The sequence below is a fragment of the Gopherus flavomarginatus genome, chromosome 8 (assembly GCF_025201925.1).
Source record: "Gopherus flavomarginatus isolate rGopFla2 chromosome 8, rGopFla2.mat.asm, whole genome shotgun sequence".
Lineage (NCBI taxonomy): Eukaryota > Metazoa > Chordata > Testudines > Testudinidae > Gopherus > Gopherus flavomarginatus.
In genome coordinates this window covers 38459420-38484316 of record NC_066624.1, presented here as the reverse complement: position 1 = coordinate 38484316, position 24897 = coordinate 38459420, and positions in this window count along the sequence as shown.

Here is a 24897-nt window from a genome sequence, read left to right as displayed (position 1 = left end):
AATGGTTTATTCTGGCAAGGTTGAGATCATGAAACTCTGAGCTTATCCTCATTTAGGAAAAAAAGAGGCTGTCTTGTGATGTGGCTACTTGCAACCTCAGCTGGAGATTTGATGGGGTGAATGCATGAATGAACCGCCCAAATGCAACAATTTTTTCCCATCCAAATACAAAGGAATTGTTGCTTCAAGCTCCCAGGTTGGCTTTACGTGTCAGTGGGTTGAGAGAGTCAGGGGATAAAGTGAGAGCACTGATTTTAGTTCAGGCATTGAGCCTGACTGTCCTGGAGCCAGTGGGCGCTTGACAAGCCTGTTGCTGGGAGTAGAGAATTTGGATCTGCAGTGAGTGGGTTCTGTTATGAAAGCTGAGGGCAGCATGAGCAATGCTAGCCTACATTGAGAAGGGAAATGTTTTCCAGCTGCCACTAATGGAGAGGCAGAGGAGGGATCCACCAAGGGAAATAGGACTCTGGTTCCAGCTCACACATTCATCACAGGTGGTCTCCTTAATGCCTCACTTTGATTTGTACTTTAGCTGCTGCGATTGGCTGTCAGAAAACGACAATCCACGGCTCCTTCCATTTACTGCCGTTTCGTCCTCTCTGAAACATCATGAACTACAGGGCAGAGATATATTGCATGGCTATTGTTTATCAGTTGATTCAGAACCCAGATGGGTAGTCCAGACTAATAGCTGGTTAGATAACTTGTGTGCATTTCCAGCAGGGACAGCATCTGCCTGCACATAACGATGATGTTGGTATTTATGTGTAACCTTTCATGGGCCACATTCTACGTGCACCCCAGGACAAAGCCTGGCTATATCAATGGGGTAAAGTTGCATGGTTTTCAAATATGGGCACCAAATTAGGGCACACAGTTTGTCATCTCACACCCAATTCAACACACAGATATCTGAGTTTGTGTATGGGGCTCACAGTGTATTTTAAAATAATGATGAGGCACAGGGTTGTTAAGGGCTCAGAAATGGTTGTTTTTTTGTCGGTTTCTTATCCTGCATTGCTGTGCGGCATAATCCATCATAACTAGATAGGTGCTTAGTACAGTAGCTCGATGATCATTCAACTACTGGGAAATCTGTAATATTTCCAGTTTCTGTCTATTGGAGACACTTTGCCATTCACTCTACTTTCATCCTCTCCTTTTGAGGCAAAGCATCTCTATCTGCCTTAGCAACATCTTTAAGAACAAAAACAGGTCGGCAAGTCTCAGTTTTGATCCTTTTTATCTGATTTGCTGTGAAGTCACCTCATTTGATTTGGGCAAGGATACTGAATGAGGAAATGGATATTTCCAAAATAGTGGCAATGAAAATATTCCCTATCAAGGGAATCTAGTTTATTATCTAGCCACTTGAAAGGTAAAATATCCAGAGGGGAAGATATTATGTTAGCAGGTATAGCTTATAGGCAATAAGGTACAATGGTGTTCCCTAACCTCTTGAATAACATTCACAGACATTGTAGAAAACAAGTTATGCTGAATCATATATGTAAAGACAATGGCATTAAATCTTTTTAGTCATTTTGGCCTCAGAGGTATTTAGGCACCATTGAAATCAGTGGGAGTTAGAGGCCAATATATCTTTGCGATCTCCAGACCTGGGATGGCTGGATGTGGCTCATGATCCATATTTGTCATTTCTTGTTAGTGCTGCATCATCTGTTGGCCTTGGGCTTTTTGCAGCTCAAAGCAGAAAAGCAGTAGCAAGGGAAGTGCTCTGGTTCTGTTCAACAGCACGTCTGCTTTTCTGCACTAGGCATCTCTCACAAACAGCGGATCCATTGGGAAAGGTTACTGGGGAAATATGCCTCTAGATGCCCCATGTTTGTCTGGGCTAATATTTTACTTCATGGGACAGCAAATCTCTTTAGTGTCACTTACTAAGAGTGGTGATAACTCTTGCATGGCTTGTTTGGTGGAGCAACCCACCTTAATACTGTTTTGCTGTCGTGGATCCTATCCTTGACCTTATTTTATAATATTTCTTTCTCTTTCTTTCTCCTTTTTCATATGCCTGGGGCCTTATTTAGGCCCCAATCAAATAAATTACTATGATTTATTATTTGTACTGTTGTAGTGGCTAGGAGCCGCAATCATGGACCAGGACCCCATTGTTTTAGGCACTCTACAGACACAGAACAAAAAGACAATCCCTGCCCCAAAATAAAAAAAAAGGCAAGCACATCTGTAAGCCCCATAAGTGCTACTTAAGCACGTTGTAGAGCTTTGCTGAATCTGGCCCTTAATTAAGAGCAACAGCAGCAAAGGTATCTTGTATCTTAAGGTTCAACAGCTACAGTAGAAGACCCTACAGAATGAGTGATTAATGGGACCCAGAGAATCTAGTGTAACCCACACACCTCCTGGGTGTGGTGTTCTGTCCCATCTAGTGGCACCAAGACCACTTAAAGAGAGAGATAAAATGAGTCTGCTCTACAGCCTTAGCTAACAGCCAGTTGGCTTTCAGCTCCTGTGGTAGAGGCTCCTGTACTAAGCTCCAGAGGTCCCTGGGCCAATCTTGCCTGCCAACAACCGGTGTCGTTGGTGTTACACTAGGGTAAACTTTCTCCATGGTGATTTTTGCTCTTTATATTCACGACCCACTGACTTGACTTGGAAAAAACTTGTTACTTCAAAATAATTCCTCCATCGTATTTTTTTTCCCAGAGAGCGCTGAGCGCTTCTGAAAATCTGGCCACTTCTTTCAGGTGCCTGAATGAGACTTGAGCTCTTAAAAACCCAGCCCCTGGTGGTCTCGGTGAAAACTCACCTCCACTTCAAGCAGTGATTAGCACTCTTGTTGGCAGCCTCCAAGGGTTCAGCGGGCCTGCACAGGGAACTCCCCTAGGCAACGTTTTATTTTCTCATCCTTAGTGCTACTCTTGCAGAAGTAGATTGACTTGTTTATTTGATCGTAACATCACCTGAGGTTTTACTGTTTCAGGTTTGTGGCATGGGTCAGGTTTGCATGTGCATTAAAACAGCCAACAGAGACTTCCAAACATGGTTCACGCAAAAAAAAAAAAAAAAAAAAAAAAAAAAGTGAAAGCATTATGACTGTTTTCTGGTGCAGTAAATACCTACAATGGCTTGTAACCATATCCATCAGACAGCTAATTACCTCTGGGCAGGGATTGTCACAGTGGAAGTAAAGTAATGCAATTCATGAGAAATAATACAGGATCAGGTACAGACAGAGAGGCAGTTACACTTACGATGAGGCCAAGACACAGACAGGGGTGAAGATGTATTTCAGGTTTAGCCCAGTAAACCCAGCCCTTAGCACAAAGTAAAGGAACAATATTTATGTATTATTATTTGTCAGACTGTAGCACCTGGGGACTCCATTCCTGGGCCCCAGCTGTGCTAGGTGCTATACATACACAGACCAGGAGGTGATCCCTGCCCCAAAGAGCTTATTAACTTAACATAAGACAAAGAGCTAGCCGATGGATACAGACGAGGGAGTAAAAGGACACAATGAGACAGTATCATCGGCAGTGGCCTCCGCACACCAGTAGCCTAGCCATTCTGAAGTGTTTTGTCAGCATCATGGCAAAGGTGAGTTCGAAGGAGGCATCTGAAAGTAGATAATGAGGGAGCATCTCCCACGTGTGAGGGGTAGCAGGAGAGATGCCCCAAAAGGGGCTTGTTTGAAAATGGAGCCTGGCATGGTGAGCCAGTCAGAGATGGGACTGATCTCTCGATAGTGAATACTGCATCTTCCAGCCGAAGATCTTCTTTGAAGCGCTTTCCAAACACGAAACATCACAACCGCCACCCGAGTATTGTGATCATCCCTCTTTTACAAGTGGGGAAACTGAGGAATAGAGATAAAGTGACTTGCCCAAGGCCACACATGAGGTTAATGGCAGAGTCAGAAGTTGAACCCAGGAGTGCTGACTTGAGCTTTCCTGCTCTGACCAGCAGACCGCACAGTGAAACTGTGATGAAGGCATTTACTTGCAGTTAAAATGGCACAAATGCATCGGGCCACAGAAATGAAGCTTTAGATGACAATGTGAAAACGTGTTTTAAATTTTGGTCCATTTAGGATTTGCACTAGTGTCATTGTATTGCACACTATAGACATGGAAAGAGCTCAGATCTTTTGGCTTGAATACACCAGGCCCTAATTCTTGAGCCATATGGGAAAATCTCTACTAGCTGTTAACACTGGTAGCCTTTGGCTCACAGTTGAGCAGTTCTGATTCCATTCTGTAGAGCACTGTGATATATCGGGGCTGGCTGTTCCTTGTATGTAGAATTGAATGATTGTGGTGCTGGGAATTTTCATTTGTTGCAGAGCCAGAAAATAAAGATAAATGAAAGGTTCAACTCAAAAGAGAGAAGAACTCAGGTTTTTGCAGCATACCTCTAGTATGCACAGTCACAATGCAGCAGTAGCCTCTGCAACAGTCCATCCTGACTGCGGGATGAAATGAAGAGATGCTGGGAAAAGAAGAGGAATGTGCTGTCTGAACTTTGCCAAGGAAAGTGCACGGCAAGAGCTATTTCATTTGAAGAAATATCACCTGTACCTGCCTGTTGGTTAAACTCAAAGAAACCAACAGAACCTGTCAAGGCAACTTTCCAGTGTGATATATCAGAGCAACATCCTGGATTATTTGCTGTCTTTGTGAGGAAGTAATGAGCTGTGGAAAGCTGAGTATCCATCTTGGGTGGCACATCTATAGCTGAGCACCATCTCTATAAGAAGGCCATCCCTTCTGTACCGTAAAGTATGTCAAGGCTTGGTTGGTGCTGCTGAAGTGAAATTTGAAAATGGTTAAGAAAAAAAAATACGACTATGGTGTGAGAGCTGTGGGGTTTAAAGAGCAATTGGCAAATTTTACAAAGGTATTTAGATGCCTAAAGATGCAGGGAGACACCATGTGGGATTTTTCCGAAGTGCTGCTCTGCACCTAATTTGAGCACCTCAATTCCTTTTTAATTCTGGCCCATCTTGTCTCTTTTGGTTGTAATCCCTTCCGGGCAGGTATTGCCTCTCCCCATCAGTTTGTACAGAGCCTAGCACAATGGTAACCTGTGGTCTCTGTGAGATACTGGAACATAGAAATAACAGTAACAATAACAGCTTGTCTACTACAGTAATAGGGACTAGATAGCACCTCGCTAGAAAGATGGTGGATTTTTGACTGTGAGGGAAAGGGAAGCAAAGGCAGCATTTTGCAGCATTCTGTTAATTTGGAAAAATGTGGGTTAAAAAAGTATAAAATGAATAACACAAATGTTCTCTATTTAACTGCAGGTTGGTGAAAGTGACTCTCTCAGAGGTTTTGCCCAGTTCTGTTCCGGGGAACCTCTCTTTCCAGTTCTATGCAAAGTCATTGTCTTTCACAGGGGAATGCACGATCCACTCTTCTCACACCTCCCAGCTCCAAAAGGAGAAGCATTTAGGACACTTAGGCCAGGTCTACACTACCACTTACTTTGGAATAATTTATGTCGCTCAGGGGTGTGAATAAGTCACCCCCCCCCCGAGTGACATAAATTACACTGACCCTAGTGCCAGTGTCTGCAGCGCTATGTCAGCAGGAGAGCGTCTCCCTCCAACATAGTTATCGCCTCTCACGGAGGTGGATTTATTATGTTAATGTATGGAAGTAGCGCTTCTTGCGTACACTAGCCCTAACACCGTTACAGCTCATTAGGCCATCCTTCTCCTAATGACCAGAGCCCATGTAGATACCAGCACTGTGCGCATGTCAACTCCCACACATTAACTGTAATCAAAGTAATAGGTATGTGGTGTTTACTGCAGGAGCTAAAATGTTTTATATGGATGCTTTAGGGTGTGTCCAGGAAAGAGAATAAACTTTGATGATCTTTTTTTTATCTTTCTGGAAACTTAATATGTTTCCTCTGGCTTTTGACCACAATTCATCACTAAATGATTTTCCCCAGGCCAATTTCCATTTTTCATTTAAATAATCTAGTAACAAAGAGGATGAGGCATTTTGCAAGAAGGCATATGACCAAGTAATCATTCTGCCTTTATATCCCTTAGGGGGGGAATTATCAGAGATGAGATGACCTTCCTAGCTACCCACCATTACCATTGTAACAAGGATGGATGATAGGACTCACCTGACATGCAGCCAAAGGCAGGCTGAGTGGAGTGTGTGGTACCTGAACCTGAAAATGACAAGGATTTGATGAAAATGAACATGTGAAAAGATTGAGAGATTGGAGCTCTTGTGGGAAAGTTAGAAAGCTGGCTATACTGTATCCCCTTTAAAATACTCAGCACTCAGACTTGTGGTGAGTGAAGCTTGTTGCCCTCCTTGTGTGACCTCAAGGCACCTTAATGGGCTTGTTACATTTTCTTTAGTGGGAAATATATACTTGTTGTCCAGAGCAGTGAGAGCCAGAAGACCTGGGTTCTATTACCAGCTCCGCCACTCACTTGCTGTATAACCTTGCACAAGTCACTTCACCTCTGTGTGGGTCAGTTTCCCCACTTGTCTAATAGGCATTATGATTCTCATCTGTCTTTTTTTGCAGGGCATTGAGATCCTTGGATAGTGAGTATAAAGTACTATCTGTCCTATAAAACTACAGGAAAAAACAAGGCAAATAATAATATTTTACATTGATAGAACCCCCTTTACACCAAAGGATCTGAAAGAACTTTACAAACCACTTCAGTACATTACTCAAAACTCACATTCACTTCCAGGGCTGGGAAAGGGACTACAAGATTTAGCTTTATATATATATACACAATTTCTTCACGTGTCATGGAAATGCAGCCATCCCTGGAGTGGAACAGAGCAGTGTTTAGGAGAACTGAAACTGCAGAGAAAATTTAGGGAGACTGAATGCAGTTACTCCAACTGGAATTTGGCCTGTAGTTAATAGTGCCAGGACCATAACCATTAAGCAATGTATTAAACTTGATGCCAGGTCTCGTAAGTGACGTGGAAACGGTATTGGTTTCTGAAGAAGGTAGGTTGCTCCAGTTTGAACTTTGTTACAGATTAGCTATAGTGTAATGAGAAGTGGGAAGAGAGTACCAAGGGATCTTACTTGACCACAAGTGATACAGACCTAGGCATTCATCAAGGCTTTTTTATACAGGTAGGGTGTGTAGGTTTTTTTAAAAAATGTTTAAATTTCAGATGAGCTGCTATAAGAGTTTGCAAGGGAAAAGTGAGCCAGGCTTTGTGTGTTCCTTATATAGTATCTTCTCCTTACAAACCACTGTCCAGGCCTTATAGGAAAAGAAAAGAAATGTAATAGGTGCCCAAGAATTTACATGCTAAGAATCAGCAAAGTAAGGGCATGGATGCATGAGCCAAGCATGTTCACATACCCAAATGTCTGAACGAAGATGAACGATTCCAATTTGTCATACAGCATGTACATGCCACTAGGATAGAGCATTGCTAAGTATTCTGCTGTGGAGTTAGTTGAATCTGAAGTCCTCCAACTTCATTTTCTGTTTTATCCTCAGGAACAGTTCTACAAAGAGCGTGATTTATCATTATCTTTATGGTGATCTACCTTGATTTAGTGGTGAAATTATGATGATGGATCATACTTAATTATGATCATTAAAAGACATCAAAAATGTAATCGGCTGTTCATCATTTATCTTATAAAGGAAAAAAAACCCCTGGTATTTAAAAACCCGAATTCTAGGTGTTGATAAAATTAGAATATGTTTTATTCATGCTGTGACAGTGATCTTTCATCATTGGATTTCCTTCTCCCCTGCTTCTTGGAGTTTCACTTTGCAGGCATTATGGAAGGATGTGGAATGGGGGCTGTTAACAAAACATGTAGTCAGTTGTCTCAGTTCTGCAATGAGTGCCAGGTGGGCAGAGATCACTGTGCCTATGTGGAACCCCACTGAAGTCAATGGGGCTCCTTCTGGGCATAGAGATCGCTGGCACAGAACCACCTGTGGGTCAGGACCATGTGAAAACCTTGTTGGCTGCTGGTGAGGCCAGTTTGTCTCAGTTTTGACCCTGTTCAAAGACTAGCATAGTTGACTGTGAGTGGCTGGGTGAAAAGCACCTCAACCAGCCAGGAGGGTTTGGAATAAAAGGAGAATCCCATCAGAGAGTTAAGAAACAAGCATGCTGATGTCAGCTGGTGTTTCTTTAGTGTCTTAAAAAAAGTCAAGTAGTTATCGACCTGTTAAATTTAACTTCGTTGCAGAATAATCAAAGTTTAATCATAAAATCAAATGATAATGACTAAAAGGAGAATCCTCCGTATTGAGAGAAAATGGCCAGTGGCTCCAGGTAGCTCAGCAGGGTGGGAGAAGAAATGTTTCTTCCTAGGGAGACAGACAGTGGTCCCCATTACCATTGTTTGCATTACTGGAGCTCCTTGCAGCTCCAGCTGAGATAGGGGGACCTTTTTGCTAGGAGACTCTAGAATGTAAATTGACAAGGTAGGAAGTATGGTTGTCTCCTGTGAATGGATGGCAAACTGAAAGACCACACAAGATCTATGGGCTGGGGGTGAAAGATAACCACTATGGCAGCCTCACAGCGTGGTGAAGCAGCACTACATTCTGTAAACCGGAAATAGTATTGGGGGAGGGTAATTCTAGTCTCTCTTTGCCCCTCACTCATTTCCAGGAGCACAAACCCTGTAATGTGTCCGGACAGCTACGCTGATGAACTCATTTAGCTAAAATAAAATGTATAAATCTAACATGATGGAAATATATGTGCTCATTTTTCATCCTTGTTTAGGGTGAGGCTGTGGCTCACCCTATGTGTCTGGGCAGGGAAGAAAGGGGTACAGAGCCACACCTCATTCCCATGTACAGGCTACCTGCCTCCCAGGTCTCAGTGTGGGGTCTCAGCCACCATTCTCCCTCCCACATAGATGGGTCGGAGGTGTGCAGGACTTGGCTCCATCGCCACTGATCTACTGGCCAGCATAGACCAGAGGACAATGTCACTTGCATCAGGTGTAGGGCTGACACAGATACTTCTTCCCTGGAGTGAGGGATGACTCCAAGTCTCAGTTTGGTCTCTGGTCTTGTCCATCTTCAGAGCTAAAGCAGGGCCCTTGGGTAGCATGATTTTGATTCCTTTGTTTAAAGTAGTTTCTCTTCCTGCCAATAGGGCAAATACTTTCAGTGACTTCTCCAGTTGATGTGAGTCCTGTGTGCACTTACTACGCTCCTCATCTTAAGAAGCAAGTGTTTTTGCAGTGACAATTGAAAGAAATTAAGAATGGCACATCATGATCATTTATATCATGTGTATCCCAGAAAGTTCATCAATTCATATTACATTAGGGAATATGTAAATAAATGTGCACTCATTTGGCATAGTCCTCAGAGCAATTATTCTTCAGTTGATTTAGTACACTTGATAAAAATAAAGGTTAAGGAGGATGTTAATTTAGGACTTTTTTTCACTAGATTTTATAAAGTGTTAACATGCAAATTAATTTCAGGCTTTATAATATTGCATCCACTTCACTGTCACATAAAAACAACTGACATAAATCAGAGGATGGGCGCCATCCTGCTGCCATGAAACTCAAAGGGAGTTTTACCATTGACTTTCACAGGAGCATCCCCGACGTCAAAGTCTAGGTGTAATATGAATTTAATGCAAGGCACGTTAGAGCTCTGCTAAGAACATGCTCACTGGAGCATAATAAATCATGAGAGAGATGGTGTTGTGAGAATTCCTGGAGATGGGGGACCACAGGCAAAGAGTTGGTGGCAGAACTAATTTTATTCTGAGCTAATGAGAAAAATCAATGTCTGGAGATGCTGTTGGATACAAGGAAAATCTCAGCCCAGACGAGTTAGAATCTCAGTTTCTTAAGTCCTTTGTGGGATTGGAGACAGGACTAAAAGGAATGGGAATCTCTGATTCTCACCCTAAAACGGCTAATATGAGACATTTGCTTAAATGGAGGAGATTTGCCAAAGAGTCTGGAGAAAGACACCAGACACAAGGGCCTAATACCTGGACTTGGGCCAGCCCAGCTGGTTAGCTTGAGGAACATCTATGTGTGTATGAAAGCTGAATTCACTGCAGAGGTAATAAACTCATTGTAAGTAGCAGATGTTAGTTTTGTGACTCATAAAGTGTCCTTGCTGGTCAGTCTTGGATGCTCTATTGGTATCAAACATGGGATGGGGCTTAGTGTTCTGATTTCCTAGGAAAGAAACAGTCATTAATTCTGAAACAGAGCAGGAGTTATGAGAGTGGGTGGAATAAAGAAGGAGCAAATATAAAAATGGGATAAGAGGTAGAAACCAGTGGCCAGGAGCAGTCTAGCTTTTTTGCCGCCCCAAGCATGGCAGGCAGGCTGTCTTTGGTGGCTTGCCCGCAGGAAGTCCGCCAGTCCCGCGGCTTTGGTGTACCCGCAGCCAAATTGCCGCCGAATCCACGGGACCAGCGGACCTCCCGCAGGCAAGCCACCAAAGGCTGCCTGACTGCCACCCTAGCAGGGACCAGCACGGCACCCCCCACCCCCCACAGCTTGCTGCCCTAGGCACACGCTTGGAGCACTGGTGCCTGGAGCCGCCGCTGCCAGTGGCCTAGTTACTGTGATTTACCAAGGTAAATGTATGTGTTGAATAAAAGGTTCCTCCGTGGTTGTCTTGCAGCATGATCACATTTCTCTGTACTTTATCAGTGCCATATGTTGTGGTGCAGATTCCAAGGGATTCCTTAAAAACCAATGACAGACAAATACAAAAATACTCAGGCACACGGTTCAAGTAAATGAAATGCCAGAGAAAGCAGGATATTTTGAGAATGACTATTGGTCTTATTTTCAAAACTGGTTTCTAAAGCTCAGCTCCTCAAAGGTATTTAGGACCTTGGAGGATCTGAACCTAAAAGTGCAGATGGACATTAGATGCACACAGTTTGATAGATCAGTTTGAGGCCACTTGGGGACTGTATGACCCCCACCCCACCCAAATATCTGAGGTTAACTATTTATCTTAGCTCTTCCATGTGGGAGTGCATGGCTTTTCCATTAGATCACCACTTAGGCTCTCTGTTTTCAATTATGTTTATTTGGGTTTTATATTAAGAAGCTGAAAGCTTTGTGTGGTGTCCCAAAGTTCAGAATTCCTTCTCCAAACTTCTACTAAAGAAGCATCAATTTTGGTTGGAGGAGGTCAGTTGGCATGTGGTAGTTTCCTGAAGAAAGTGGTAGAAGTCATTGGATGAAGCACTGGAAAACAGACTGTACAGAGATGGACAGTGTGACTGGATAAGAGGTTTTTCCATCCCTAATCTCTATGATTTTAACATTTGTTTCTATCATTGGTGGGTCTCTATCTTGGGCCTGGCTTGGTATTGTACTATCTGTCTTTATTTTTGTATACAGAATCATTGTGTGATGTGTAGAGTTGAGCAAAAAAAATTGCGGTGAATGTTTTGATAAACATTGCCTGTTTGTGAATTATCCACAAGCAATTAACGAGTTACTCAAATTTGTTCATTGCTAGATGATTACGTGATTAATAATTTGGGTGAGTAAGTCTTGGCCTCTAGATTGCATGGGAGCAGTTCACTGAAAAATATTTATTTGATTTGAACTGTGTTGGTTAGCTTTGATTGGACAAGTAGGTCACAAGGTGTGTTTCTGTTCTCTGATTGGATGAGTGCATCTCTTAGAATGAGTCTTCTGGTGTGAAAATTCATGAGTAGGCATTCCAAATGTGCTTCCTGAATGAAATTCCGTGAAGAGGGCCAGCACAAAAGATAAGTGCCACTTAAACCCTGGAATGCCTGACTTTGAGCAAGTTTTTGCCCTGGAGGGAAATTTACTCCCCATGAATATTCATTCAAAATTCACTTTTTCCAGGATCATTCCTGCTAGAATTTGGAGACTGTACATAGGGCAGGAAATCGCTGAAATTAATTTCTGAGATGATTCAAATGCATATGTACAGAACATGCTTTTCCTGTTCTTCCAACTCTTGTGACATTAAGATCAAATGGATCAGCAATAGGAACAGCTCTCATTCTGCCCTGTTTCAGAGTTTTCTAAAACTTAAACACATGCTGGGTGGCAAGCATTTTTAGTCCTAAAACATGAGTGTGAATTAATTATTTTTTACTTCATTCAGCCATTATAGTTGTGTGCTCATTGATACGGGAGGTTGAGAGGCTTCATTTTCCCCATCTTAATTTGGGCAGAAACTATATAAGCTTCCCTGTACTGCTTTGTCGATGTGCGTCAGTTCTGACTTGCAAGCAGCATCCCCTGCTATCACAGTCTCAGAAGCCATTTCCAGTTCGCCAATGTAGGTGCATATCATTCTGAGGAGACAGAAAATGGATCAAAAGCTGTGGAACTTGCCAGAGAGACCTAGTTGCAAATGTTTTTCTTTTGAAAGATGTGAGCACATTTCATTAAACAGAGGTGGCATGAGTGAGAGCAGATTTTGGATACCTGCTCTTCAAGCACCCACATCATGTCTCCAGGCTCCAAAGACAGGTAAAGAAGAGTCTCCCACAGATCAGTTCCAACACTAGGCATTTTAATCACATTTTATATTATCTATTTATATAGGTTAATAAATGTTTTAAGCATGTTATAGACATAAGGTGTGTGTGTGTTATGTGTGATGGTTTAAACACATCAGTAGGTATTATAGATGGTTATAAGCCATGGTGGTTGACCTGTTGGACTCTGATAGTTTACCATAATTCAGTAACTATTTATTAAAGCATCTACTAATCATTAATTAACCTTTTAGAAATGGAACTTTAACATTCTATTCAATACAGATTCTTATACCTCCCTCATCACTGCAGTACTAAGCAACATGACTAACATCAGTCACATGAGACCAGTTTCTGTTATGAGACTGGGGATCTTCTAGGCTCCTCCCTGAGGAACCAAACCTGTGAGATGTTGAGTGACTTATGAGAGGTGCTGAATACCCTCAACTCCCATTGGCTCAGTGGAAGACAAGGGAGCTCAGCAGGATCAAGCTGGTAGCACTGGAAACATTTTCCCTTGCAAGTGTTTGCCCTGGCATCCTTGCAGCTGGGGAAGGCTGAATGCTGCTCCCTCCAGAGCCAGTTGATGTCATTCATGAGCTGAATAGAGGCAGGTGGTATAGGGCAACACATTTAATACTTTAGTTAGTTATTTTGAGATGTCTCTATAAAATTTACAAAGTGCATCCTCTGCATCTTGGCTCCTTTGATGAATCTGTGAAAACATGGTTAACAAAGGTGGCAGCAGAATGTCACCTTCAAAAGAGAAAATTAACCATCCAAGGTGATGAATCTTAGACAGTATAAATGCCCTCCCTCTGCTAGATAATACCAGCTTCCCTCACCATCGGAAGCCTGAACAAATTGACAGGCTTCACGACACACCCTGAAGATCAATAGCTATGTGCTATTTCTGACCAAAGTGGGAAGTGAGTACCAAAGGGCTCTCATGGAGAAGGCTGTGTCAGCAATGCCCTTATAAATCGAAGGAGCTCCAGATGAAGTACACCTGTGGATCACAACCAGGGGCAGTATTGCACAGGTACATATACTCTTTCCCTTTCCCTCATCGGAGTATTTGCATCACCTTAGCAGTGCTGATCTCCCAGGACCTTGAGAGCAAACTAATGCCTTGAATTCCTCTACAAGGTAACATATTGTGGTCCATCTAGACCCCTTGGCCTATTTAATTTCATGCACCTATAGGATATTTGTTCCCTTCTGGTACCATCATACTGACTGCAGTCACTTTAAACACTGCCAGTCAATCCTAGTTAGCAGCAGCTGTAGAGAGGACAGCAGGAGGGAGAGCGCATCTAGAAAGCCAGTCCCACACAGCAGACTGACTGTGTAATGTATTACTTTTTAAAAAGGTAAATATATTAACAGTAGAGCAGCCTTCTCAATCTTACATCACTATCAGGAGGAAATGCAATTAGATATCATAAATATGAAAAATACTGGGACATTTACATAAAGAACACCAATAAGTTGCTTTCCTTGTCATATAATTGAAAAACATTAAGGGTGAACTCTGCAGTTTGCTCATACCGTGAGCAAGGATCAAGATTACTACAACAGGACAGCTCCTAAGCACAGAACAGGCTTATCTAAGATAACTTAAAGGGGCACTGTTCAGGTTTTTTAGATCTAAAAGTTAACATACCTGTAAAGTTGATTAATGTTGCAAATACTGCCATGTTCTCAGCTGGGCCGTTTTCTAATCACCACTGCTTACTCTATCAGTTATATAGTGGAGTCAGCAACAACAAAAGTGGCCCCGCCTGTCAATCTGTCCAAATGAAGCCCTCCCCTGCACACAGGCTGGTGGCATCCAAATGGGCTGCTGTGGACTTACATTCCTGCAATGCTCTCACTTTGTAAATGTGTCAAGTCTCTTGATCTTCATTTTACCCTGCTGCAGGAAAGCCTAGCAGTGAAGAAATGTTAGACAGTTAAAGCAAGGCACAGCACTCAAATGGCAAAGCAGCCACAACAGCAATAAGTCCTCAGCAGCCCACTTGAATACCACCAGCCTTCATAAAGGGTTTAAATATCCAGAAGGGAGAGGAATTTAGCATGACTTCGCTGGGAGTAAGGGGTGAAATTGTGAAAATGGACACTTCCTGGCAATGAAATCTATTAGTGCATGGGATAGTCTCCAAGGGAAATGGTGAGATCAATGCTGTTTGAGATGTCTAAAACCTGGAGGATCTCCTGCCCTGGTGGGAGGAGAGACAAGATGATCTAATAGGTCCTTCTCAGTAGGTCAGATAAATGTCCTTTCAGACCAGTCACTTCCTCCTTGTTGGGTGCCATGAATATGGAAGATCTTTCTAGAGATACTACCTGGAAACAACAGCCTTCTGAGTGTGCTCCAGGGCGTATCTGGATGTTAAGGTCTGTTAGAAAGTGGACGGTGATCAAATGTTCTCCATGTCCACACAAGGTAAGAGAAGAAGCAATGGGCTTAATTGGCAGCAAGGGAGATTTAGGTGGGTATTAGGAAAACCTTTCCAACTATAAAGGTAATTAATCTCTGGAATAGGCTTCCCAGGGAGGTTGTGAAATCCCCATCCCTGGAAGTTTTTGAGAACAGGTTGGTCAAACACCTACTAGGGTTGGTCTAGGTTTACTTGATCTTGGCATTGCAGGGGAGCTGTACGTAATGGCCTCTCAGCGTTCCTTCCAGCTCTACTGTTGTATGATTCTACATTTTCTGGATGTGGAATGAGGTTTCCGTTAAATGACTCACATTGGGACTGTTCAGTGAACAATAGTTATCATGGCTGATAATGTGCACGGAGTCGTATCTCTCCAGCCTTCAGCTAGCATTAAGACCTCAGAAGGCAAGCACAGCCCACACCCCTCCAGCCAGTGGGTGGATCCACAAGAGTAGAATATGGCCCTTAGACACAGGCCTCTTTCCTCTCACTCTAACATTGTGCAAGGTCTGCTGTGTAAAGAATCACACATGTAACCTTCCCTTAAAGGCTATTAAATATTGGGATTCATCAGTGTGTGAGGAGCAATAATACAAGAGTCTCATCAGTTCCTCCTTGCAGCTTCCAGTCCTTCTTGCTCATCCAGCAAAGCAGTCCTCAGCACGGTGCCATCTCCAATTTAATTGTCCACAGTGAAGTGCCCACTAATCCACTTTTATCTGGGCCATGCAAGGCTCAGGAGTGCACAATGTCCATCTTTACAGAGCCTGTGTACTTCACTGCTTCTAGGAACAAATTGGTTTATGCAGATTCCATCCTGGCTCATGTGCACGCAGGCCAGGGTTCATGAACCTTTCTGTTGCTGATTGCATTAGTGGGATGCTGACAATGGCTTACCCAGCCCTCAGAGTTTGGCATCCACAAGAAGTCTGCTCATAAGCATATGTATGCACTTTCTTGGGAACCTCTTATTTTCTGGGATTGTTTGTGGTTTAGATTGTTGTGCCTAATCTTCCACCTTTTTCCATTTCTCCTTTTGTCCAAACGTCCACATCCTTATTCTCTAATTATCTGGATTTTTGTCTCTCATTCTGTTTCTCTTTCTGATTTATTCTATCTTTTCCCACTTACTTCAGAGATTCTTTTCATTTCTTTTCTTTCTTTTTTTGTGTGGAGATATTTATTTGCTTATTTTTTCCTCCAGCTGGCAGGTCTTTCTTGCACCATCTCTCTCAGACATCAGAGGCTTTGCTCTGCTTTCAAAAACCTCTCCCCATCTCTCTGTCTGTCTTTCTTTCTCTCTCTCTCTCTGCTAGCTGTGATGTTGCTCTGGTCATACTGCCATGGTAACTTCAAAAGGCACAGCCTTTTGATAGGCCGGACCCAGGCAAAGCCTGCAGTCGTCTGTTCGTATGTGAGGGGAGAAGTCTTTATCTTTCTGTTTTCATTTTTATGTGCAAATATTTTATTAGCCCTGTTGGAAAGAGGGACAAGCAGTGGGAGAAAACATCTCAAAGATATAATACCAAATGGAGCGCACACAAGGGCAGCAGGTGCTGACAACAGTCCTGAACCTGCCGGGTGCTGAGTGCCACCAATTCTGACTGGCCTCAGGGGGAGCCGAGGGCAGCTCAGTACCTCACAGCAGACGTTCAGCCACTTTCAGGATTGAGCCCCTGAGATCTGAAGCAAGAGGAAAAAACAAGGCTATGACTTCTGAAGAATCTAAAGCATAGGAGAGAATAACACTGCTCCCGAGGGGAAACATATGGAGCATTAGCAACATTTTCCCCAGATTGCATATTGCTACGTGCAAGTTAAGAGTAAAAGAAAACAAACACAACCACTTCAACCCAAATAAGCCATAGGGGCTGGAGCACGGTGGCAGATGTTGGAGTGAGAACCAGCAGCAAATCCTGGCTGGGGAGGAGAGGACCCGCCCAGTGCAGGATGGAGGCATTTCCCACTCTATGCCAGAGAGGGCCATTGTGGACCTGATCCTGTGATATCATAAGCACACTCAACTCCTAGTGACTTCAGTGAGTATGGAGAGTACCTCACACCTTTCAGGAGGCACTCAGCACCTTGCAGGGCCTGGTCTATAGATCCCAAACTGTCTGTGACCACTACAGCAGCTGGGGGGAGCTGACTGTTTGTTCCCCTGCCCCCTTTTTAATGGCTATTAGTATTGTTTATCGTGTGTACGGCAGTAGCAGTAGCAGCTAGCGATGACCCTGTTGTGTGAGGAGCTGTTCACACACCGCAAGAGACTGCCTCAGAGAGCTTACAGTCTAAATAGATAAGTGGGGAGGGGGAGAGCCAGGGGACATGGCTAACCAGGGGCAGAGTCAAGAATAGTGCTAAGGTCTCCTGGCTCACAGGCCAGTGCCCGAGCCACCGTCGCCCCCACCACCGTGCAGCTGGTGTGGAAGAAGGGATTTAGAAGCTTCCCTTCTGCTTGCATAGCCTGTATATAGGCTGCCTAGAATCATAGACCCTGGGCGCTGGGGAGTCCAGTGGTTGCTACTGGTTTCCCCCCATGGAGTAACAGCTTGCTAAAAGGGGGCAGGAGGGAGGTAGTCATATGGGCGGCCACACAGGTGGAGTAGTCTACACTCCACAGAGAGACACAGCAGATTTCATGCCCCCCAGTGTCACCTGGGTGCTCTGGGAGACACAGTCTAGCCCTGTGTAATGTAATTATTTTGACAGTACATCCGGCTATTTGGATGTTTCCTCCGAAGTCTCATTTTGAAAAGGATAATGATTTTTTACCTCCCGTGGGCCCTATGGAAACAGGTAGGCCAATTAGGAGCACACAGGGGACTAGGCAAAGTACTGCTGCCTGGGAGGGGTGAATGGGAGCCTGGGAATGGCTGACTGCATCTCCCCCAGTTAATTACAGCAGAAACAACATTTTTGCACAAATGCTTCAAATTCTCTGTGTTGAGGAGATTTCTGTACGTCTCCCAGAGCTAATCTTCACTGTGATAATTGTTTCAATCGATGAGTCAATCAATCAGTCAGTGATTTCTGGTGGCTGAGGTCGGCATGGGGTGAAGGGGAGGAGAGCATTGGCTGGGAGCTGGACAAGAGGGGATGTACTTCATTCCCTTCTGGTCCTGCTGCACATGCTAAAAATGATTACAGCCCCAGGTAGTACAAACTTTCCCATGGATCTCCAGGGGCCACTAAAGCCCAGGGCAGGGGGCAGGTTCCAATGGATCTCTATCACTAGGGGGTGGGGGCAGGCTGCTGGAGGCCAGAGTCAGGGAAAGAGAGATGGGGCCTCTGTGCAGATGACATTGATCTTGTGTAGATTCCCTCGGATCTGCGCAGATCTCCAGGGATCAGGCAGGTTTGGAGTCAGTTTTTCTATGGGGACAGGGGAAAGGAAGGGAAAAGCAAAGCCCACTCTGCAAGAGGATTCCTCACATACTTCTGTGGCTGGGCGCGCAATCCGGGCCAGGGAAGCTAAGACCTGATATTTCCACTGTGCAAAAACTTTGCAGAAAAGAATGTAGGCAAAAAGCAGAGGCCACTCCCATGAATCATCAAGGAGCAGTAACAGGGGCTGGCAACAGTCCCCCCTCCTTTGCAGTTCTCCTTTAATGATTGCACAAGGAAGAAGGGTGGTTACTAATGAAGCAGGATGCAGTTGGAGCCACCTCCTTAATGCAGTGCTAACTCACATCCATTATCTTCTGGTTTTTTATAGCATTGTGGCAAAGCTACATTAATGTAGATTTTTTTTGCATTTAATAATTAAGTTATTCAGGAAAGCTGAGGAGAGAGCATTTCATTTAAAACATCTAATTTGAACGTCAGGAAGCAGGGCTGGTAGGGCATGAGGACGCTGAGCAGACAGGTTGTGTGCCACATCCCCTGTTAGTTATCTTTCACTGTTTTACCCTGTCACAAGTAAGGGGCGACTGCTTTAAAAATACTGGACAAAACCAATCAACCTCTTTGGGAGTAGATAGAAACAGATGTACCTTCAAAGAGCAACACCGTGGGATGGCCTGGATAGACTGGGCATGTCGTGCTGTTTTAGGCATTTTACTGAGCTCTGATGATATGGTGGAGGCTTGAACGGGACTCTACAAGTTGGACTGTACAAAACTGTGTTTACCTTGGGGTGTCTGAGTGACAAGGCAATGATATTAGGGAGAAAATCTGTTGTTTCTGCCACCAAATGTGTCTTTTCAGTGCCAAACTTCACCACCAGTAAAATGCTGGTTGTGCTGAAATTCCCCCCAGGGTCAATTTTTGCAAAATGGTTTGTGTTTAATACACGCTTCACCCACTGCATGCTGTAAACGTTCATGTGTAAGTGATACCCAGTTGCCATATAGCGTTTCTTCTCCTTGTCCCATCGCCTTCCTGGAGTGAGCAGTATCAGGTCTGCCTGACTTCCCCAGGGCAGATTGTAATTTTTAAGATCTACTGTACTGATTTTGTTTTCTTGCTGCCCTCATTTTCTTTCCTCCTCATGGTAAAAGTCTCTGTTGACTCTAATTAGGGTCGTCATGAGCCCAGGAGCCTTGGATTTCTGTTTCCAAATGCCAAGCGATGAGGAATCCACCCAGGTTTCATGCGAGGGTACGTGGCGCTGTGATTCCCCCTGGGATATGATGAGGTATCAGAATTTAAAAGATGAAGCTGGCATGAATGCTCAGCTTCGTTTGGCCCCCAAGGCCGGAGGATTGTATGCACACACTCCTTCGCAAACAGCCCCCAGGAGAAACAGCTCCCCACAGCAAACAGAAAGATTGCATTTCATTACATTTTACTCTGAGAGACATGGGTGTGTGAGAGAGAGAGAGAGTGTGTGTTTGTGTGTGAGAAAAAAGAGAGCGAGAGAGGGACCCATACTTCAGGCAGTTTGCAAGATCAACTACACTCCATGATTCTGGTCAGTCTTTAGATGTTGACCTCAGACTTGACGGTTCTCCTAGGCCAGATCCTCAGGACCAGGCATACAATGTTCAGTGCAGTTCTGTTGTGGGTCTTCCCTGAGCTTTGGGCTATCCCTCTGATTCAAAGTAACAACTTAGAGCCTTGACAGGGCTGCTCTAAGTTGCGCCAGCTGTAGCAGCCCTGAAGGGACTGTACCAATTGTCAAGGACTGCCAGAGCACAAAGGTGCTGGGGCCACACCCCCTTCTACTTGGTCATACCCCCTTTTCTTTGGCCACACCTCCAGCATTTTGGGCTGTCAGGGGATTGGCACGGAGCTAGCCTTGCAAATGGACTCCTTAGCTGATCATATAAGTTGGCTTTATGTCATTGGAGCAGCACAAAGCAGGTTTAACAGATCAGAGAGTCTGGTCACTAATAATCAGTTCTATTTACTGAAGTCCTATCCATCACATTTATATAGTGCTAATCACAGTGGAATGTAAGCATGATATTTACCTGATTTATACCTGCATACAGTCTGTCATCATAAACACACACCATAGCTTCAATATCTCTTACTCAAAATACTTTCTTACCTCTCTTCTCATTTAGTTTAAGCAAAGAACATTGTAAAGCAAGCTAAGCTTTTTCAAAACTTCCTTTCTCTTTGTCCTTGAAGAAAGTCTCCAGGCTTCTTTTCTCTGGTCCCTTAGAATGAAATTCCTAGCGGGAGACACCTTGTCAGCTTTTCTTTTTGGGCTAGAACACAATGTTTCAAGTGAAATTCCTTTTTTAGTCTTGTCTACTTCATCTACAAGAAGATGGGTGAAAAATCTATTTTCTTTCTTCTTTTAAAACAACTTTTTAAAGTGCCCTTATGGCTCCTTTTAGAAATTATATAACAAATTGTGGAAATCTGGACTGGATATGGTGTTTGTCTGATTTCTTTAAGCCTTTCCCTTCTGCCGCTAAAACAAAGAAAGAAATCATGAGATTCGGCAAGCTTTTTAAGGGAAAAAAAAATCAAAGTTACCATTTGGCTTTTGAACAAGGTGCAAATTAAGGAGTATTTGTTAAAGCTCCAGACAGCAATTGTCTAAGAAAAATATTTTCAAAGTGGAGAAGTTTTTCTTCTAAAAAAACCACACACACACACAAAACCCTCACAACAATACACATACCTGCCTTTGTTTGAACTTCAAAAGCATGCTGGATTGCACAGAAAGGGAGAGAGTGAGAGCTTGAATTTAAAAGGAAGCAACTACCTTAGTCAAAATAGTTTTGCTTGAAAGAGAATTATTTTCCACTCATTTTTTTTAGTTCTACTGCTGTCCGTAAATTATGTAACACACTTTTCCCCATCATTTTCAAGACCCACCCACCCCCAGTAACACTTGTAAAACTGAAACAAACACACAGCTTTAAGGACTCACGCACCCCCTAATGTGTTATGTTATTTATGGACAGCCCTTCAGATCATGTGACTTGTGTGCTTTTGATTGGGCTAATGAAACCTCCAGACCCACTGGAGGTAGTTTAGAAAGGCCATTCACTCATATATAGATTATAATAGCTCTTATGTAGTGTTTTTCATCAGTAGCTCTCAAAGTACTTTACAAAGAAAGGGAGCATTATTATCCCCATTTTATAAATGGGGAAACTGAGGCATAGGTGTAAGTCATTTCACCTCCTTGTCACCAAGCAGGCCAGTGGCTGAGCTGGGAATACAATTCAGGTTTTGTGAGTCCCTATCCAGTGTTCTATCAACTAGGCACCTCTTTATATAGGACGCAATCCTACAGAGACTTGTGCAGCATGGGCCTGATCATCCCTTGCCCTTCATTTTGTTTGGTCATTTACATGTGCAAAGTGAGTTTAAAATGTTGCCAAATCAGAATGAAAGCATTGAACTCATCTTGCACTGGGGTAAATGACTGCATAAGGGGCAGAGCAACAGACAGTCAGCATCAGAGTACTTAAAGTTAGGCATGTGAATAGATTTTTGAAGTATCAGGCTCTTACAGTGTCTAGCCAGTGTCCAATCTCTGACTGGGACCTCTAGGTGCTACTGCATTAAAGAGAAATATTATAATAATTAATATAATATAATGATAGTGTGTTATTAAACTGTTTGCATTTGCTCAAATGATTAACCACCTGATAGTCTCAGAGTGTGGGGTGGGGGGCAGGTGGAAGAATTTGCCATGGTGGACACATTGACAATTCATCTAGTATCCTGTCTGGACAGTGATCCATGCCAGATGCACTGTGTTACTGAGCCATCTCCTTTGAAGCATCTCTTTGGTGGGGAAATTTCCTCCTGATGCCAGATGGTAATCATCAGCTATGTGTCCTGCTGCATGAGGGTTGATGGAAATAACAATGTTTAGTACTTCTCTAGTGCTTTCCAAACAGAAGTGAAAGTAACCTTCTGTGAGTTAGGTATGGTATTGTTTCCCTCTGCTGAGCAGTAGCAGATGGTTGGGGCCTTGCAAGTCGGCTTCCCCGTGCAGGAAAAGTAAACTATGTGGAATCTGGGTATATTATAAGTGTAATTTGTTCTCTTTGCACCTATAAACCAGGCCTGGAACTCAGGTGCTCCCAAACAGGACCCAGTCAATCTCTTCTTTCAGGAAAATCAACCCAGCACCAATGCCTACTTCCCAGGGAATAACTCTGCTTCAAGAATTGACTCCAATCAGAGACTAAGGCAGACAGAAGACTCTTCTGTGGCCCACACAACTCCCTTGACCCAGATCCTTGCATAACTCACAAGCTAACAACAACAGCGGCATGTCTTCCCAAGACTGAATATTTGGTCACGCAATAAGAAAAAGAACTTCAGGGTCTGTGTGTAATAGCACTACTTGGTGACACCTGCCATAACACCAATCACATTCCCATTTTACAGGTGGGGAATCCTAGGCACAGAGACTTTAGAGGGCCAGCTGTTGTTGGTGCATATGTTGGGGAAGAATGCAGAAGACTTTCCCACTCATATCTTTTGTTTCCTTGAGCGGGGGTGGAGGTGTCATATTTACCTGACTGCAAGGATTGCTCAAGTCTTGTACTCTGCAGTGGGCAGCATAAGGGAATTTTTAGAAGAGGAAGAACATGCTGTGGCCTCTTTAAAGGCAGTGCTTTTGCTGTGTACCACTGACTTTCCAGGCAGCTTTGTACTTAGATAAAATGGAGTACATCCTGGAACTGCCATTGGTGAAGAATGACATCAGCCCTAGCATGGGCGGTGGTTTAACCAGTGGTGTTGTTTATATTAGTATTACCATAGCATCTAGGGGCCCAACTGTGCTGGGTGCTGCACAAACACAGATCAAAATGACAGTTCCTGAAATTACATATCGCTGTATGTGGGGTTGGGTAGGAATTTCCCCCTTACATTAGATTGTCAGTGACCTTGGGGTTTTTTTGCCTTTGCAGCAGGTGGGTGCTGGTCACTTGCCAGGATTATCTGGGTATGTCTCACTTAATCATTTCCATTGCAGGGGCTTTGGGCACTGGTGCACCTTGGTCCCTCCGATTCTCTTGCCTGGGCACATTACAGTCTAGTCTCCTGTGGGCTGTAATATTTTGGTCTCCTGTCAGTTGTTGGGTTTAGTGTGTGGGTGCAGGGTGGTGTTGGTGGCCTGTGATAGACAGGAGGTCAGATTGGATGATCTGATGGGCCCCGATGGCCTTAAATTCTATGACTTTCTGACATAGTGAGTCACTGTCACAGGCAGGATTTGCACTCAGGTCTCCTGACTCCCATCCCTGTGCTCTAATCACTGGACCTCCTGTCTCCAAGAGAGGGACTTTTTTCTAACTTGTGGAACAGCAGATGCTGTTCTTATAACTGTCTAATCCAGATTTTAAAGTTAGTAAGATTTTTTTTTGCCTCAGTAACCTACAGCAGAGAGTCCTACAGGCTAATTATATGTTTCATTTTAAATCCTTTAATTTTTGATAGTTCAAATAGATAACTATATTTTTCTCCCACATCTTTGATTGAGATGCATGATTTGCTGCGTTAATTGATATGTGGAGGAGAAGATCTAGAAACGAGCTATATTTATCCTTCAAAACAAATCCTTTCCTTACTGTGTCTTTTCTTCTGTGAATCCTCCATCTGTTTCAAAATTACTATCTAGTGTCAGGCCTTTGCCCTTTGTCCAGGAATTTTTTGCCTGATTAATTACCTCTTACTGACTATGTCTTATCCTATTTGATTTAAAACTTTTGCTTTGGCCTCATGCAAGGCTACATCTGGAAAGACCACCTCATATTCACACTGAGCTGTGTTTGAAAAGGAAAAGACCATTATTCTAGTTCAACTCAAATTCTGGTTACAAAGCTTTGTGTGGTGGCAGCACTAGGCATTGGAATTCTGCACCAGAAAAGGATTCTTGCAATGTTCACTTGCAGGTTATCTATCGAGAATGCTCTTCCATAGTAAAGAAAGAGCATAGGAATTGCCAGACTGGATCGGACAAGGGAGCAGTCTAATCCGGTTTTCTGTCTCTGACACTGGCCAGTACCAGCTGCTCTGGGAGAAGGGACAAGAAACCCCATAGTGAACAATTATGGAATAACTTGCCCATAGGGGAATTTTCTTCTCAAGCCTGTCACTTGGTAGGAATTCTCTGAGGCCTTCCCTGTCCTGGGCCAGCTGGAAAAACTCATTAAGATTCAAGCCCTGTAAGCCTGACATAAATCAAACCATAACAACCTATTGTTTTCTTTGGGTTGGCATGCTGCCATCACCCAGGTCCTGCCCTGCCCATTTTGTAACCGCCCAGCCCCAGATCCCTGGGTGCCATTTTTTGTTTAGACATACTCTTTAAGAGATGACCATGCATCATTTCTCATGCAAGCTAACTGCAGTGCCAGTCACCTTAAAATGTTTTCACTGCCACAGAAATTTCAGGTGAAATGCCAGAAATCTCACCATCAAAGAGGAACTGCCCTGAAGCTGAAACTGTGCTGGTTTTAAATGAAGTGCTAAACAATGGCAAAACTTGAGGGCCAGTAATTACAGCACTGGAGAAAAATGGC